The sequence below is a fragment of the Pongo abelii genome, chromosome X (assembly GCF_028885655.2).
Source record: "Pongo abelii isolate AG06213 chromosome X, NHGRI_mPonAbe1-v2.0_pri, whole genome shotgun sequence".
Taxonomy (NCBI): domain Eukaryota; kingdom Metazoa; phylum Chordata; class Mammalia; order Primates; family Hominidae; genus Pongo; species Pongo abelii.
Genome location: NC_072008.2, coordinates 57,347,660 through 57,365,805, shown reverse-complemented (window position 1 = coordinate 57,365,805; position 18,146 = coordinate 57,347,660). Strand labels below are relative to the sequence as shown.

Sequence of the window (18,146 nt, the reverse complement as noted above, 5' to 3'; positions counted from 1 at the left end):
ACACCTAGCATAGTGCAGCAGCCCTACAGAAAAACAGCCAGATTTTTTTTTTTTATGTGGGTCTCCCATCCCGTTTCTCCTGGCAAGATGGGATCTCACAGTCCAGGTTTCCAGCCACCTCCCACTCGGACTATCCAGCAAGTAGCCGTTCTGTATCTCCCTGAGACAGAGCTCCCAGTGGGAAGGGTGGTGTGCTATCTTTGTTGTCTCACAGTCCCCGCCTTTGATGTCCCTGGGCTCTGGAGAGTCTGCAGTGACCAGGGTCTCATCCAGATCCTGATCACAGAGCAGCTGCCTCATGGAAAAATTTTCAGATTGTCCTCTATGCATATCCTGGTCCTCACTTCTCCTCACTGGGCAGGGCTGCTTGACCTGGGACTCCAGTACAACCACCTTTCCCCTGTCTGATAACTTCAATCAGAGGCAGCTCAGTATCTCTCTGAGGGAAAACCTAAAGTTAACCCACAATCCCTACACCATTGCAGTTGAGGTGGTGCTGCCCATGGTCTGAGGAAGGAGCAAAGGGACTAGCTGCTATGCTGGTTCCTCCAGCACACAGCAGCCATCATACAAAGAGGAGTCTGGTCCCTCTACCCTGGGAACCCCCATCCCCTACTCTTTACTAGGCAGAGCCCCCAGCACAGAAACACAGAACAGATGCCCCACTCACGGCTGAGCATGCCCACTGGCAGTGGCTCTGAGTTTCCCTGGGGAGAGGCTCCCAGAGGCAAACAACAGCCCCTGTGCCTCCGCACAGCAGCAGTCCTGCCCCTGCTTTCCTCTGTCTGGGGAAGAAACAAGGAGCCTGAAGCCTACACCTGAAATTACAGCACACCAAAGTCACTATATAGAGAGAAGGCCAGTCTCTCCTCTATGTGAGCTCTTGACATCTCGCTCTCCAACAAGCAGAGCCTCTAGTGCACACCAGCAGTGCAGCTGTCCCACTCACCTGGCTGAACACTTACAGTAGCAGCAGCTCCATGTTTCTTGGAGATGGAACCCCCAAGGGGAACCAAAAGCCCCTCTGCCACTGCCTCTGCAGTGGTACTGCTATCCTCAGACTGGTGAAGGAGCAAAGACTCTAATTGCCTTGTTCACGTCTCCAACAAGCTGCAGTATACCCAAACAGAGGAGACCATTCTGTCTCCCATGGGTTCCACCCACCTTTTCTGCTCATCACTAGGCAGGGCCGCCTTGTTTTCAGCCCACATCAGTGACACCCCCATCTTGACCTGACTGCCCTGAGCAATTGCTTCTCTGCAACTCTCTGAGGTGAAGCCTCAGGAGACAAGTGAATGACTCTTGGCTACAACCACTGCTAAGATACCTTCTTCTGCTTACCAGATGGGCAGGGAATTGAGACTCTGAGATTGCCCCAGAGCTATGGTAGACAGCACAGGAGTGTCAAGCTACAGTGAGTACTCAAATGGGGGAGAAGGCCACACCTTGAGAGCATTGAGAGAGAGCACTGATGGAACTCTGAAGAAATACAGGGGAACCATGTAACTGATCATAAGCCTACTTACTGACCATTACATGTAAGCATCATACACCAAACCATCAACACCAAAAATATTTTGCTAATATACACCTTTATGAAACCAAAGACAAGAAGTTAGCTATAAATAAATATGCTGCAATATGCCTCAGCCCTGTGAAAATACCCAGAAAAAAAGAGGCTACAGACTCTATTCAACCTACACTGCAGTTAAAGGAACACCCACACAAAGAGATGATAAAGAACCAACACAAGAACTCTGGCAACTCAAATGGCCAGTGTCTTATGTCCTCCAAACGACTGCAATATTTCTCCAAAAAGTGTTCTTAACAGGGCTGAGTTGGCTGAAATGACAGAAATAAAACACAGAACATGGATTCTGTATTAGTCCATTTTCACACTGCTATAAAGAACTAAGGATAGAGGTGTTTAATTACCTCATGGTTCTGTAGGCTGTACAGACTTCTTCTTCTAGGGAGGCCTCAGGAAACTTACAATTATAGTGGAAGGCAAAGAGGAATCAGGTACATCTTCACATGGCTAGCAGGAGGAAGAGAGACAACAAAGGGAGGAGTGTTGCACACTTTAAAACAACCGGATCTCATGAGAACAGCAAGGGGGATATCTACCCCCATGATCCAGTTACCTCCTACTAGGTCGCTACCCCAATATTGGGGATCAGACTTCAGCATGATATTTGAGTGGGGACAGAGAACCAAACCATATCAGATAGGAATGACGATTATTGAGATTCAGGAGAATTCAAAAACCCAATCCAAGAAAACTAAGAATCACAACAAAAATGATAATGGACATGACAGACAAAATAGCCATTATAAAAAAGAATCTAACTGACCTGATAGAGCTGAAAAACACACTACAAGAATTTCACAATGCAACCACAACTATTAACAGCAGAAAAGACCAAGCTGAAAAAAAACTCTGAGGACGTGAATACTGGCTCTCTGAAATATGACAGACAAAAATAAAGAAAAGAAATTTAAAAATAATGAAAAAAACTTTTGAGAAATATAGAATTATGTAAAGAGGCCAAATCTACAAGTCACTGGTGTCCCTGAAAGAGAAGAGGAGGAAGCAAACAGATTGGAAAACATACTTCAGGATAATATTTATGAAATCTTTTCCAACATTGCTATGGAGGGCAGTATTCAAATTCAGGAAATACCGAGAACCCTGGCAAGATACTACAAAAGAAGATTATCCCCAAGACACATAATTATCAAATTTTTCAATGTCTAAATAAAAGAAAATGTGTTAAAGACAGCCTGAGAGAAAGGACAGGTGATCTATAAAGGGAATGCCATCAGGCCAACAGCACAATTTTCAGCAGAAACTCTATAATCCAGAAGACATTAGGGGTCTGTATTCAACATTGTTAAAAAAAAAAAATGTCCAACCAAGAATTTCACATCCAGCCAAAATAAGATTCCTAAGTGAAAGAGAAATAAGATTATATTTAGAAGAGCAAATGCTGAGGGACTTTATTACCACCACACCCATCTTACAACAGGTCTTAAAAGGAGCATGAAATAAGGAAAAGAAACACCTTTACCACCCAATACAATATGAAATGTATGTATATAGACCAGGGACACTACAAAGAAACCACATAAACAAGTCTGAATAACAACTGGCTAACAACACAATGAGAGGATCAAATTCACACATATGAATACCAGCCTTAACGGCTAAATGCCCCAATTAAAAGGCACAGAGTGGCAAAGCTGGATACAAACGCAAGATCCAATGGTGTGCTATTTTTCAGTTACCAACCTCATATGCAATGACACCTATAGCCTCAAAGTAATGGAATGGAGAGAAATCTATCAGGCAAATAGAAATTACAAAAAAAAAAACAAAAAACAAAACAAAACAAAACAAAACAAAAAACCAGGGTTTGGAATCCTAAATTCAGACAAAAAAGACTTTAAACCAACCAAGATAACGAAAGGCAAAGATTATGAAAGATGGACACATTAGCAAATTGTGCGAGATGTACAAAGAAGAGTTGATACCTTTTCTGCTAAAATTATTCCAAAAAATTCAGGAGGGAGACTCCTCAAAATGATTCTATGAGGACATCTCATCCTGAAACTAAAACCTGTCAGAGACACACACACACACAAATAAAATTTCACGCCAATATTCTGCATAAATATAGATGCAGAAATCATCAAAAAAAATTAATGTATTATTTCATTCTCACACAGCTATAAAGACATACCGGAGACTGGGTAATCTATAAAGAAAATAGATTTAATTGACTAACAATTCTGCCGGTTGTGCAGACTTCTGCTCCTTGAAAGGCCGCAAGAAACTTACAAATATGGGGGAAGGCAAAAGGAAAGCACATACATATTTTCACATGGCCAGCAGGAGAGAGGTGGGGGAGGTACTACACCCTTTTTTTTTATTATTATTATTTATTATACTTTAAGTTTTAGAGTACATGTGCACAATGTGCAGGTTAGTTACATATGTATACATGTGCCATGCTGGTGTGCTGCACCCATTAACTCGTCATTTAGCATTAGGTATATCTCCGAATGCAATCCCTCCCCCCTCCCCCACCCCACAACAGTCCCCAGAGTGTGATGTGCCCCTTCCTGTGTCCCTGTGTTCTCATTGTTCAAATCCCACCTATGAGTGAGAACATGCGGTGTTTGGTTTTTTGTCCTTGCGGTAGTTTACTGAGAATGATGATTTCCAATTTCATCCATGTCCCTACAAAGGACATGAACTCATCATTTTTTATGGCTGCATAGTATTCCATGGTGCATACGTGCCACATTTTCTTTTTTTTCTTTCTTTTTTTTAATTTTTTTAAATTATTGTTATACTTTAAGTTTTTGGGTACATGTGCACAATGTGCACGTTAGTTACATATGTATACATGTGCCATGCTGGTGTGCTGCACCCATTAACTCGTCATTTAGCATTAGGTATATCTCCTAATGCTATCCCTCCCCCCTCCCCCTACCCCACAACAGTCCCCAGAATGTGACGTTCCCCTTCCTGTGTCCATGTGTTCTCATTGTTCAATTCCCACCTATGAGTTAGAATATGGGGTATTTGGTTTTTTATCCTTGTGATAGTTTACTGAGAATGATGATTTCCAGTTTCATCCATGTCCCTACAAAGGACATGAACTCATCATTTTTTATGGCTGCATAGTATTCCATGGTGTATATGTGCCATATTTTCTTAATCCAGTCTATCATTGTTGGACATTTGGGTTGGTTCCAAGTCTTTGCTATTGGGAATAGTGCCGCAATAAACATACGTGTGCATGTGTCTTTATAGCAGCATGATTTATAGTCCTTTGGGTATATACCCAGTAATGGGATGGCTGGGTCAAATGGTATTTCTAGTTCTAGATCCCTGAGGAATGACCACACTGACTTCCACAATGGTTGAATTAGTTTACAGTCCCACCAACAGTATAAAAGTGTTCCTATTTCTCCACATCCTCTCCAGCACCTGTTGTTTCCTGACTTTTTAATGATTGCCATTCTAACTGGTGTGAGATGGTATCTCATTGTGGTTTTGATTTGCATTTCTCTGATGGCCAGTGATGGTGAGCATTTTTTCATGTGTTTTTTGGCTGCATAAATGTCTTCTTTTGAGAAGTGTCTGTTCCTGTCCTTCACCCACTTTTTGATGGGGTTGTTTGCTTTTTTCTTGTAAATTTGTTTGAGTTCATTGTAGATTCTGGATATTAGCCCTTGTCAGATGAGTAGGTTGCAAAAATTTTCTCCCATTTTGTAGGTTGCCTGTTCACTCTGATGGTAGTTTCTTTTGCCGTGCAGAAGCCCTTTAGTTTAATTAGATCCCATTTGTCAATTTTGGCTTTTGTTGCCATTGCTTTTGGTGTTTTGGACATGAAGTTCTTGCCCATGCCTATGTCCTGAATGGTATCGCCTAGGTTTTCTTCTAGGGTTTTTATGGTTTTAGGTCTAACATGTAAATCTTTAATCCATCTTGAATTAATTTTTGTATGAGGTGTAAGGAACAAATCCGGTTTCAGCTTTCTACATATGGCTAGCCAGTTTTCCCAGCACCATTTATTAAATAGGGAATCCTTTCCCCATTGCTTGTTTTTCTCAGGTTTGTCAAAGATCAGATAGTTGTAGATACTCAGTGTTATTTCTGAGGGCTCTGTTCTGTTCCATTGATCTATATCTCTGTTTTGGTACCAGTACCATGCTGTTTTGGTTACTATAGCCTTGTAGTATAGTTTGAAGTCAGGTAGCATGATGCCTCCAGCCTTGTTCTTTTGGCTTAGGATTGACTTGGCAATGCAGGCTCTTTTTTGGTTCCATATGAACTTTAATGTAGTTTTTTCCAATTCTGTGAGAAAGTCATTGGTAGCTTGATGGGGATGGCATTAAATCTGTAAATTACCTTGGGCAGTATGGCCATTATCACGATATTGATTCTCCCTATCCATGAGCATGGAATGTTCTTCCATTTGTTTGTATCCTCTTTTATTTCATTGAGCAGTGGTTTGTAGTTCTCCTTCAAGAGGTCCTTCACGTCCCTTGTAAGTTGGATTCCTAGGTATTTTATTCTCTTTGAAGCAATTGTGAATGGGAGTTCACTCATGATTTGGCTCTCTGTTTCTCTGTTATTGGTGTATAAGAATGCTTAGGATTTTTGTACATTGATTTTGTATCCTGAGACTTTGCTGAAGTTGCTTATCAGCTTAAGGAGATATTGAGCTGAGACAATGGGGTTTTTAAGATATACAATCATGTCATCTTCAAACAGGGACAATTTGACTTCCTCTTTTCCTAATTGAATACCCTTTATTTTCTTCTCCTGCCTGATTGCCCTGACCAGAACTTCCAACACTATGCTGAATAGGAGTGGTGAGAGAAGGCATCCCTGTCTTGTGCCAGTTTTCAAAAGGAATGCTTCCAGATTTTGCCCATTCAGTATGATATTGGCTGTAGATTTGTCACAGATAGCTCTTATTGTTTTGAGATACATCCCATCAATACCTAATTTATTGAGAGTTTTTATTTTTTATTTTTATTTTATTTTATTATTTTTTATTTTTTATTTTTTATTTTTTTCATATAGAAGTTCTATTTTTATTTCTTTAGGAACCCCCATATAGTTTCTATAATGGCTCCACCAATATACATTCTCACCAACAGTGTAAAGGGTTCTTTTTTCTCCATACCCTCACCAGTACTTACTATCTCTTGTATTTTTAGTAATAGCCATCCTAACAGATATGAGGTGATACTTCATTATGATTTTGATTTGCATTTCCCTGATGATTGGTTATGCTGAACACCTTTTCATATATCTGTTGGTCATTTTTTATGTCTTCTTTGGGGAAATGTCTATTCAGATCTTTTGCTCATTTTTTAATCACTCTGTTTTTCTGCTATTGAATCACTTAAGTTCTTTATAAACTCTGGCAAACTCTTCACTGGCTCTGTTTTCTTTTGTGTTTTTTTTTCCCCCTTTACCCAGGCCTCAGCCTTCTGGCTTTGTCTCCTTATACTTTTTTCCTTGGAGAACATGCTGATTTAAAAAAAAATATGATCCCCATGTGAATAACCTTTTTACATGTCCAGCCCTTACTTTCTTTCCCCCAATTTCATGCTTCATCTCACTCCAGGCAGAGAACTCTGGAAAGATCCCTGTAAGGTTTTTGTATGTAGCAAATTTGAATATTTTGCTCTTTGAAGCCATGACACACTTTAGCATGAAGGGTTGTTTAATTTTGTCAAAGACCTTTTCTGCATCTATTGAGATAATCAAGTGGTTTTTGTCTTTGGTTCTGTTTACATGCTGGATTACATTTATTGATTTGTGTATATTGAACCAGCCTTGCATCCCAGGGATGAAGCCCACTTGATCATGGTGGATAAGCTTTTTGGTGTGCTGCTGGATTCTGTTTGCGAGTATTTTATTGAGGACTTTTGCATCAATGTTCATCAAGGATATTGGTCTAAAATTCTCTTTTTTGGTTGTGTCTCTGTGAGGCTTTGGTATCAGGATGATGCTGGACTCGTAAAATGAGTTAGGGAAGATTCTCTCTTTTTCTGTTGATTGGAATACTTTCAGAAGGAATGGTACCAGCTCCTCCTTCTACCTCTGGTAGAATTCGGCTGTGAATCCTTCTGGTCCTGGACTCTTTTTGGTTGGTAAGCTATTGATTATTGCCACAATTTCAGAGCCTGTTATTGGTGTATTCAGAGAGTCAACTTCTTCCTGGTTTAGTCTTGGGAGGGTGTATATGTCGAAGAATTTATCCATTTATTCTAGATTTTCTAGTTTATTTGCATAAAAGTGTTTGTAGTATTCTCTGATGGTAGTTTGTATTTCTGTGGGATCGGTGGTGATATCCCCTTTATCATTTTTTATTGCGTCTATTTTATTCTTCTCTCTTTTCTTCTTTATTAATCTTGCTAGTGGTCTATCAATTTTGTTGATCCCTTCAAAAAACCAGCTCCTGGATTCATTAATTTTTTGAAAGTTTTTTTGTGTCTCTATTTCCTTCAGTTCTGCTCTGATTTTAGTTAATTCTTGCTTTCTGCTAGCTTTTGAATGTGTTTGCTCTTGCTTTTCTAGTTCTTTTAATTGTGATGTTAGGGTGTCAATTTTGGATCCTTCCTGCTTTCTCTTGTGGGCATTCAGTGCTATAAATTTCTCTCTACACACTGCTTTGAATGCGTGCCAAAGATTCTGGTATGTTGTGTCTTTGTTCTCGTTGGTTTCAAAGAACATCTTTATTTCTGCCTTCATTTCGTTATGTACCCAGTAGTCATTCAGGAGCAGGTCGTTCAGTTTCCATGCAGTTGAGTGGTTTTGAGTGAGTTTCTTAATCCTGAGTTCAAGTTTGATTGCACTGTGGTCTGAGAAACAGTTTGTTATAATTTCTGTTCTTTTACATTTGCTGAGGAGTTCTTTACTTCCAACTATGTGGTCAATTTTGGAATAGGTGTGGTGTGGTGCTGAAAAGAATGTATATTCTTTATAGCAGCATGATTTATCGTCCTTTGGGTATATACCCAGTAATGTTTATTGCAGCATTATTCACAATAGCAAAGACTTGGAAACAACCCAAATGACCAACAATGATAGACTGGATTAAGAAAATGTGGCACATATACACCATGGAATACTATGCAGCCATAAAAAATGATGAGTTCATGTCCTTTGTAGGGACATGGATGAAATTGGAAATCATCATTCTCAGCAAACTATCGCAAGAACAAAAAACCAAACACCGCATATTCTCACTCATAGGTGGGAACTGAACAATGAAAACACATGGACACAGGAAGGGGAACATCAGACTTCAGGGACTGTTGTGGGGTGGGGGGAGGGGGCAGGGATAGCATTGGGAGATATACCTAATGCTAGATGACGAGTTGGTTGGTGCAGCGCACCAGCATGGCACATGTATACATATGTAACTTACCTGCACGTTGCACACATGTACCATAGAGCCTAAAGTATAATAATAATAATAGTAATAATAATAAAAAATAAAAAATAAAATAAAATAAAATAAAATAAAATAAAAAGAATGTATATTCTGTTGATTTGGGGTGGAGAGTTCTGTAGATGTGTATTAGATCCACTTGGTGCAGAGCTGAGTTCAATTCCTGGGTATCCTTGTTAACTTTCTGTCTTGTTGATCTGTGTAATGTTGACAGTGGGGTGTTAAAGTCTCCCATTATTATTGTATGGGAGTCTAAGTCTCTTTGTAGGTCACTCAGGACTTGCTTTATGAATCTGGGTGCTCCTGTATTTGGTTCATATATGTTTAGGATAGTTAGCTCTTCTTGTTGAATTGATCCCTTTACCATTATGTAATGGCCTTCTTTGTCTCTTTTGATCTTTGGTGGTTTAAAGTCTGTTTTATCAGAGACTAGGATTGCAACTCCTGCCTTTTTTTTTGTTTTCCATTTGCTTGGTAGGTCTTCCTCCATCCTTTTATTTTGAGCCTATGTGTGTCTCTGCACGTGAGATGAGTTTCCTGAATACATCACACTGATGGGTCTTGACTCTTTATCCAATTTGCCAGTCTGTGTCTTTTAATTGGAGCAGTTAGTCCATTTACATTTAAAGTTAATATTGTTATGTGTGAATTTGATCCTGTCATTATGATGTTAGCTGGTTATTTTGCTCATTAGTTGATGCAGTTTCTTCCTAGTCTCAATGGACTTTACATTTTGGCATGATTTTGCAGTGGCAGGTACCAGTTGTTCTTTTCCATTTTTAGCGCTTCCTTCAGGAGCTCTTTTAGGGCAGGCCTGGTGGTGACAAAATCTCTCAGCATTTGCCTGTCTGTAAAGGATTTTATTTCTCCTTCACTTATGAAGCTTAGTTTGGCTGCATATGAAATTCTGGGTTGAAAATTCTTTTCTTTAAGAATGTTGAATATTGGTCCCCACTCTCTTCTGGGTTGTAGAGTTTCTGCCGAGAGATCCACTGTTAGTCTGACGGGCTTCCCTTTGAGGGTAATCCGACCTTTCTCTCTGGCTGCACTTAACATTTTTTCCTTCATTTCAACTTTGGTGAATCTGACAATTATGTATCTTGGAGTTGCTCTTCTTGAGGATTATCTTTGTGGCGTTCTCTGTATTTCCTTAATCTGAATGTTGGCCTGCCTTGCTAGATTGGGGAAGTTCTCCTGGATAATATCCTGCAGAGTGTTTTCCAACTTGGTTCCATTCTCCCCGTCACTTTCAGTTACACCAATCAGACGTAGATTTGGTCTTTTCACATAGTCCCATATTTCTTGGAGGCTTTGCTCGTTTCTTTTTATTATTTTTTCTCTAAACTTCCCTTCTCGCTTCATTTCATTCATTTCATCTTCCATCACTGATACCCTTTCTTCCATTTGATTGCATCAGCTCCTGAGGCTTCTGCATTCTTCACGTAGTTCTCGAGCCTTGGTTTTTGGCTCCATCAGCTCCTTTAAGCACTTCTCTGTATGGGTTATTGTAGTTATACTTTCTTCTAAATTTTTTTCAAAGTTTTCAACTTCTTTGCCTTTGGTTTGAATATCCTCCCGTAGCTCAGAGTAATTTGATCATCTGAAGCCTTCTTCTCTCAGTTCGTCAAAGTCATTCTCCTTCCAGCTTTGTTCCGTTGCTGGTGAGGAACTGCGTTCCTTTGGAGGAGGAGAGGCACTGTGCTTTTTAGAGTTTCCAGTTTTTCTGCTCTGTTTTTTCCCATCCTTGTGGTTTTATCTACTTTTGGTCTTTTATGATGGTGATGTACAGATGGGTTTTTGTTGTGGATGTCCTTTCTGTTTGTTAGTTTTCCTTCTAACAGACAGGACCCTCAGCTGCAGGTCTCTTGGAGTACCCGTCCGTGTGAGGTGTGCTTCTGCCTCTGCTGGGGGGTGCCTCTCAGTTAGGCTGCTCGGGGGTCAGGGGTCAGGGACCCACTTGAGGAGGCAGTCTGCCCATTCTCAGATCTCCAGCTGCATGGTGGGAGGACCACTGCTCTCTTCAAATCTGTCAGACAGGGACATTTAAGTCTGCAGAGGTTACTGCTGTCTTGTTGTCTGTGCCCTGCCCCCAGAGGTGGAGCCTACAGAGGCAGACAGGCCTCCTTGAGCTGTGGTGGGCTCCACCCAGTTCGAACTTCCAGGCTGCTTTGTTTCCCTAAGCAAGCCTGGGCAATGGTGGGCGCCCCTCCCCCAGGCTCACTGCCACCTTGCAGTTTGATCTGACTGTTGTGCTAGCAATCAATGAGACTCTGTGGGCATAGGACCCTCTGAGCCAGGTGCAGGATATAATCTCCTGGTGTGCCGTTTTTTGAGCCCGTCGGAAAAGTGCAGTATTCGAGTGGGAGTAACCCGATTTTCCAGGTGCCATCTGTCACCCCTTTCTTTGACTAGGAAAGGGAACTCCCTGACCCCTTGCACTTCCCAAGTGAGGCAATGCCTCACCCTTCCTTGGCTCGTGCATGGTGCGCGCCCCTACTGACCTGCACCCACTGTCTGGCACTCCCTAGTGAGATGAACTTGGTACCTCAGATGGAAATGCATAAATCACCCATCTTCTGCATCGCTCACATTGGGAACTGTAGACCAGAGCTGTTCCTATTTGGCTATCTTGACTCCCGACCTCAACATTCTTAAAAAAAAATAATTTTTAACCCAGAATTTTATATCCAGCCATGCGAAGGTTCGTAAGTGGAGAAATAAAATCCTTTACAAACAAGCATATGCTGAGAGATTTTGTCACCACCAGACCTGCCTTAGAAGAGCTCCTGAAGGCAGCAATAAACATGGAAAGGAAAGACCAGTACCAGCCACTGAAAAACCATGCCAAATTTAAAGGCCATCAATGCTATGAAGAAACTGCATCAATTAATGGACAAACTAACCAGCTAACATCATAACATCCAGGTCGAATTCACACATAACAATATTAACCTTAAATGTAAATGGGCTAAATGCCCCAATTAAAAGACACAGACTGGCAAATTGGATAAGGAGTCGAGACCCATAAGTGTGCTGTATTCAAGAGACCCATCTCACATGCAGAGACACACATCGGCTCAAAATAAAGGGATGGAGCCAGATCTACCAAGCAAATGTAAAGAAAAAAAATCAGGGGTTGCAATCCTAATCTCTGATAAGATGTACTTTAAACCAACAAAGATCAAAAGAGATAAAGAAGGCCATTACAAATGGTTAAAGGATCAAATAATCAAGAAGAGCTAACTATCGTAAATATATATGCACCCAATACAGGTGAACACATATTCATAACACTAGTCTATAGAGACTAGAAAGAGACTTAGACTCCCACACAATAATAAGGAAAGATTTTAACACACCAATGTCAATATTAGACAGATCAATGAGACAGAGAGTTAACAAGGATATCCAGGACTTGAACGCAGCTCTGCACCAAGCAGATCTAATAGGCATCTACATAACTCTCAACCCCATGTCAAAAGAATATACATTCTTCTCAGCACCACATCACACTTATATTAAAATTGACCACATAGTTGGAAGTAAAACACTCCTCTGCAAATGTGAAAGACAAGAAATCACAACAAACTGTCTCTCAGACCACAGTGCAATAAAATTAGAACTCAAGATTAAGAAAACCATTTAAAACTGCACAACTACATGGAAACTTAACAACCTGCTCCTCAATGACTGCTACTGGGTAACTAACAAAATGAAGGCAGCAATAAAGATGTTGTTTGAAACCAATGAGAACAAAAATACAATGTACCAGAATCTCAGGGTCACATTTAAAGCAGTGTGTAGAAGGAAATTTACAGCCCTAAATGCCCATAAGAGAAAGGAGGAAAGAGAAAAAATCGACACCTTAACATCACAACAAAAAGAACTAGAGAAGCCAGGATAAACACATTCAAAAGCTAGCAGAAGTCAAGAAATAACTAAGATCAGAGCAGAAATGAAGGAGATAGAGACACAAAATAACCCTTCAAAAAATCAAGGAATCCAGGAGCTGTTTTTTTGAAAAGATCCACAAAATTGATAGACTGCTAACAAGACTAATAAAGAAGAAAAGAGAAGAATCAAATAGATGCAATAAAAAATGATAAAAAGGATATCAACACCAATCCCACAGAAATACAAGCAACCATCAGAGAATACTGAAAACACTTCTTTGCAAATAAACTAGAAAATCTAGAAGAAATGGATAAATTCCTGGACACATACACCCTCCCAAAACTAAACAAGGAAGAAGCTGAATCCCTGAATAGACCAATAACAGGCTCTGAAATTGAGGCAATAATTAATGGCCTATGAACCAAAAAAAAGTCTAGAAACAGAAGGATTCACAGCCAAATTCTACCACAAAAAAAGCGAATTTTAGACCAATATCCCTGATGAACATCGCTATGAAAATTCTCAATAAAATACTGGCAAAACAAATCCAGCAGCACATGAAAAACTTATCCAGCAAGATCAAGTTGGCTTCATCCCTGGGATGCAAGGCTGGTTCCACATATGCAAATCAATAAACGTAATCCATCACGTAAACAGAACCAAAGACAAAAACCAGGTGAGTGTCTCAGTAGATGAAGAAACGGCCTTCAACAAAATTCAACAGCCTTTCCTGATAAAAACTTTCAATAATCTAGGTGTTGATGGAAACTATCTCAAAATAATAAGAGCTGTTTATGACAAATCCACAGCCAATATAATACTGAATGGGCAAAAACTGGAAGCATTCCCTTTGAAGACCAGCACAAAACAGGGATGCACTCTCTCACCACTCCTATTTAACATAGTGTTGGAAGTTCTGGCCAGGGCTATCAGGCAAGAGGAAGAAATAAAGGGTATTCAATAAGGAAAAGAGGAAGTCAAATTGTCCCTGTTGTGGATTACATGATTATATATTTAGAAAACTCATCATCTCAGCTCAAAATCTCCTTAAGCTGATGAGCAACTTTGGCAAAGTCTCAGCATACAAAATCAATGTGCAAAAATCACAAGCATTCCTATACACAAATAACAGAAAAACAGGGAGCCAAATCCTGAGAGAACTCCCATTCACAATTGCTACAAACCGAATAAAATACCTAGGAATCTAACTTACAAGGGATGTGAAGGACCTCTTCAAGGAGAACTACAAACCACTCCTCAATGAAATAAAAGAGGACACAAACAAATGGAAGAAGATTCCATGCTCATGGATAGGAAGAATCAATATCGTGAAAATGGCCATACTGTCCAAGGTAATTTATAGATTCAATGCCATCCTTATCAAGCAACAATGACTTTCTTCACAGAATTGGAAAACACTACTTTAAAGTTCATGTGGAACTAAAAAAGAGCCCACATTGGCAATACAATCCTAAGTAAAAAGAACAAAGCTGGAGGCATCACGCTACCTGACTTCAAATTATACTACAAGGCTACAGTAACCAAAACAGACATATAGACCAATGGAACAGAACAGAGCCCTCAGAAATAACACCACACATCTACAACTATCTGATCTTTGACAAACCTGACAAAAACAAGCAATGGGGAAAGGATTCCCTATTTAATAAATGGTGCTGGGAAAACTGGCTAGCCATATGTAGAAAGCTGAAACTGGATCCCTTCCTTACACCTTATACAAAAATTAATTCAAGGTGGATTAAAGATTTAAATGTTAGACCTAAAACCATAAAATCCCTAGAAGAAAACATAGGCAATACCATTCAGGACATACGCATGGTCAAGGACTTCATGACTAAAACACCAAAAGCAATGGCAACAAAAGCCAAAATTGACAAATGGGATCTAATTAAACTAAAGAGCTTCTGCACAGCAAAATAAACTACCATCAGAATGGACAGGAAACCTACAGAATGGGAGAAAACTTGCAAACTACCCATCTGACAAAGGGCTACTGTCCGGAATCTACAAAGAACATAAACAAATTTACATGAAAAAATAAAAAAACCCCATCAAAAAGTGGGCAAAGAGTATGTACAGATGCTTTTCAAAAGAAGACAATTATGCAGCCAACAGACTCATGAAAAATTTCTCATCATCAATGGTCATCAGAGAAATGCAAATCAAAACCACAATGAGAAAAATGAGATACCATCTCACACCAGTTAGAATGGCAATCATTAAAAAGTCAGGAAACAACAGGTGCTGGAGAGGATGTGGAGAAGCAGCAACACTTTTACACTGTTGGTAGGAGTGTAAACTAGTTCAACCATTGTGGAAGACAGTGTGACGATTCCTCAGGGATCTAGAACTAGAAATACCATTTGACCCGCCATCCCATTACTGGGTATATATCCAAAGGATTATAAATCATGCTACTATAAATCCACATGCAGACACATGTTTATTGCGGCACTATTCACAATTGCAAAGACCTGGAACCAACCCATATGTCCATCAATGATAGACTGGATTAGGAAAATGTGGCGTATATACATGATGGAATACTATGCAGCCATAAAAAAGGATGAGTTCTTGTCCTTTGTAGGGACATGGATGAAGCTGGAAACCATCATTCTGAGCAAACTATCGCAAGGACAGAAAACTAAACACCATGCGTTCTCACTCATAGGTGGGAATTGAACAATGAGAACACTTGGACACAGGGCAGGGAACATCACACACCAGGGCCTGTCATGGCGTGGGGGGATGGGGGTGGGATAGCATTAGGAGAAATGCCTAATGTAAATGACGAGTTAATGGGTGCAGCAAACCAACATGGCACATGTATACATATTTAACAAACATGCACGTTGTGCACATGTACCCTAGATCTTAAAGTATAGTAAAAAAAAAAAAAAGAAAAAGAAAAGAAAATGTGGCACATATACACCATGGAATACTATGCATCCATAAAAAAGGTTGAGTTCACGTCCTTTGCAGGGACATGGATGAAACTGGAAACCATCATTCTCAGCAAACTATCACAAGGACAGAAAACCAAACACTGCATGTTCTCACTCATAGGCGGGAATTGAACGATGAGAACACTTGGACACAGGGCAGAGAACATCACACACTGGGGCCTGTCATGAGGTGGGGGCTGTGGGAGGGATAGCATTAGGAGAAATACCTAATGTAAATGATGAGTTGATGGGTTCAGCAAACCAATATGGCATGTATATACCTATGCAACAAACCTGCATGTTGTGCATATGTACCCTAGAACTTAAAGTATAATGAAAAAAAAAGACATATCTGAGACTGGATAATGTATAAAGAAAGGAGGTTTAATTGTATCATAATTCTGTGGGCTGTATAGGCTTCCACTTCTGGGGAGACCTCAGGAAACTTTCAGGCATTGCAGAAGGCAAAGGGGAAGCAGGTACACCTTCACGTAGCTGGCAGAAGTTGGGAAGGGCAATGCTACACACTTTTTAACAAGCATATCTTGGGAGAATTCCATCATAAGAATAGAAAGGGGGATGTACGCCCCCATGATTTGATCACCCCCCACCAGGCCCCACCTCCAAAACTCAGGATTATAATTTGATATGAGATTTTAGTGGAGACACAGAGCCAATCCATATCAACTAACAAACTGAATCCACTAAGCACTTCAAAATGGTAGTGTGCCATGATCAACTAGGCTTTATATCTAGGATGCAAGGTTGGTTCAACAGGTGAAAATCAATGAATGTGATTCATCACATAAAACTAAAGACAAAAACCACATGATTATCTCAATAGATGCAGAAAAAGCTTTTGATAAAGTTGAACATCTTTTCATATTAAAAACTGAATAATCTAAGTATTGAAGGAACATACCTCAAAATAATAAGAGCCATCTATGAGAATCCCACAGCCAACATCATACTGAATGGAGAAATGCTGGAAGGATTTACCTTGAAAACTAGCACAAGATAAAGATGCCCACTGTCACTGCTTCTGTTCCACATGGTATTCAAACTCCTAGCCAGTGCAATCAGAAAAGAGAATGAAATAAAAGGCATTAGAGTAGGAAGAGAGAAGGTCAAACTATCATTGTTTGCAGAAGACATAACTTTATATTGAAAAATTCTCATAGTCTTGGTCCAAAAGCTGATTGAGATGATAAACAACTTCAGCAAAGATTCAGGATAAAAAAATTCACATTCACCTAACATCAAAATTCACTTCTAAATTGGAGGTACCTAAATGTTAATTGACTGTGTGAAGTAAGTTTGAACTTTGGCATTAAAACCATCTACTTCTGGAATCTTCTCTACAACTCAGAGAGAAATCCTAGGACAACATTTTTCAGAATTTCTTCTCCATCTGCTTCCATAAAAGGGAAGGAGTTTATGTTTCCAAGCAGCAGTGGTAGGCAGAAATGCAGGTAACTCGTAGACCAGTGTGTAAGGAAGCAGTTGCGACCATCTCAGCAGTTCTCAGGAAAGTTTCTATACAGCTGCTGCATTAGTGTCTCTACAATGAGAATTTTAAAACACTGCTTAAAGAAAGCAGAGATGATACAAAGAAATGAAAACACATTCCACACTCATAGATAGGAAGAATCAATATCACTAAAATGTCCATATCACCCAAAGAACTTTATAGATTCAGTGCTATTTTTATCAGTCTACCAAAGACATTTTTCGCAGAACTAGAAAAAAAGTATTTTAAACTTTATTTGAGGAAAGGACAGGCAAGATGGCTGAACAGCAACAGCTCTGTTCTGCAGCTCCCAGCGAGATCCACACAGAAGGTGGGTGATTCCTGCATTTCCCACTGAGGCACCTGGTCCATCTCATTGGGACTGGTTGGACAGTGGGTACAGCCTAGGGAGGGTAAGCCAAAGCATTGTGGGGCATCACCTCACCCAGGAAGAACAAGGAGTCAGAGGATTTCCCTTTCCTAGCCAAGGGAAGCCATGAGAGACTGTACCGGCAGGAATGGTACACTCCTGTCCAGATACTGCACTATTCCCATGGTCTTCACCACCGGCAAACCAGGAGATTCCCTCCGGTGCCTGGCTTGGTAGGTCCCAAGCCCATGGAGCCCACCAGGCTAAGATCCATTGGCTTCAAATTCTCCCTCCTAGCATAGCAGTCTGAGATTGACCTGGTATACTTGAGCTTGGTGGGCAAAGGGGCGTCCGCCATTGCTGAGGCTTGAGTAGGTGGTTTTATGCTCATAGTGTAAACAAACCTGCCAGGAAATTTG

The 18,146-nt window shown here is 40.2% G+C and overlaps 1 protein-coding gene across 1 annotated transcript in view; it reads left to right on the top strand.

The window, feature by feature from the left end:
- The window catches only part of SPIN3 (spindlin family, member 3), a 108,971-nt gene that overhangs the window by 57,057 nt on the left and 33,768 nt on the right, over positions 1-18,146 (top strand).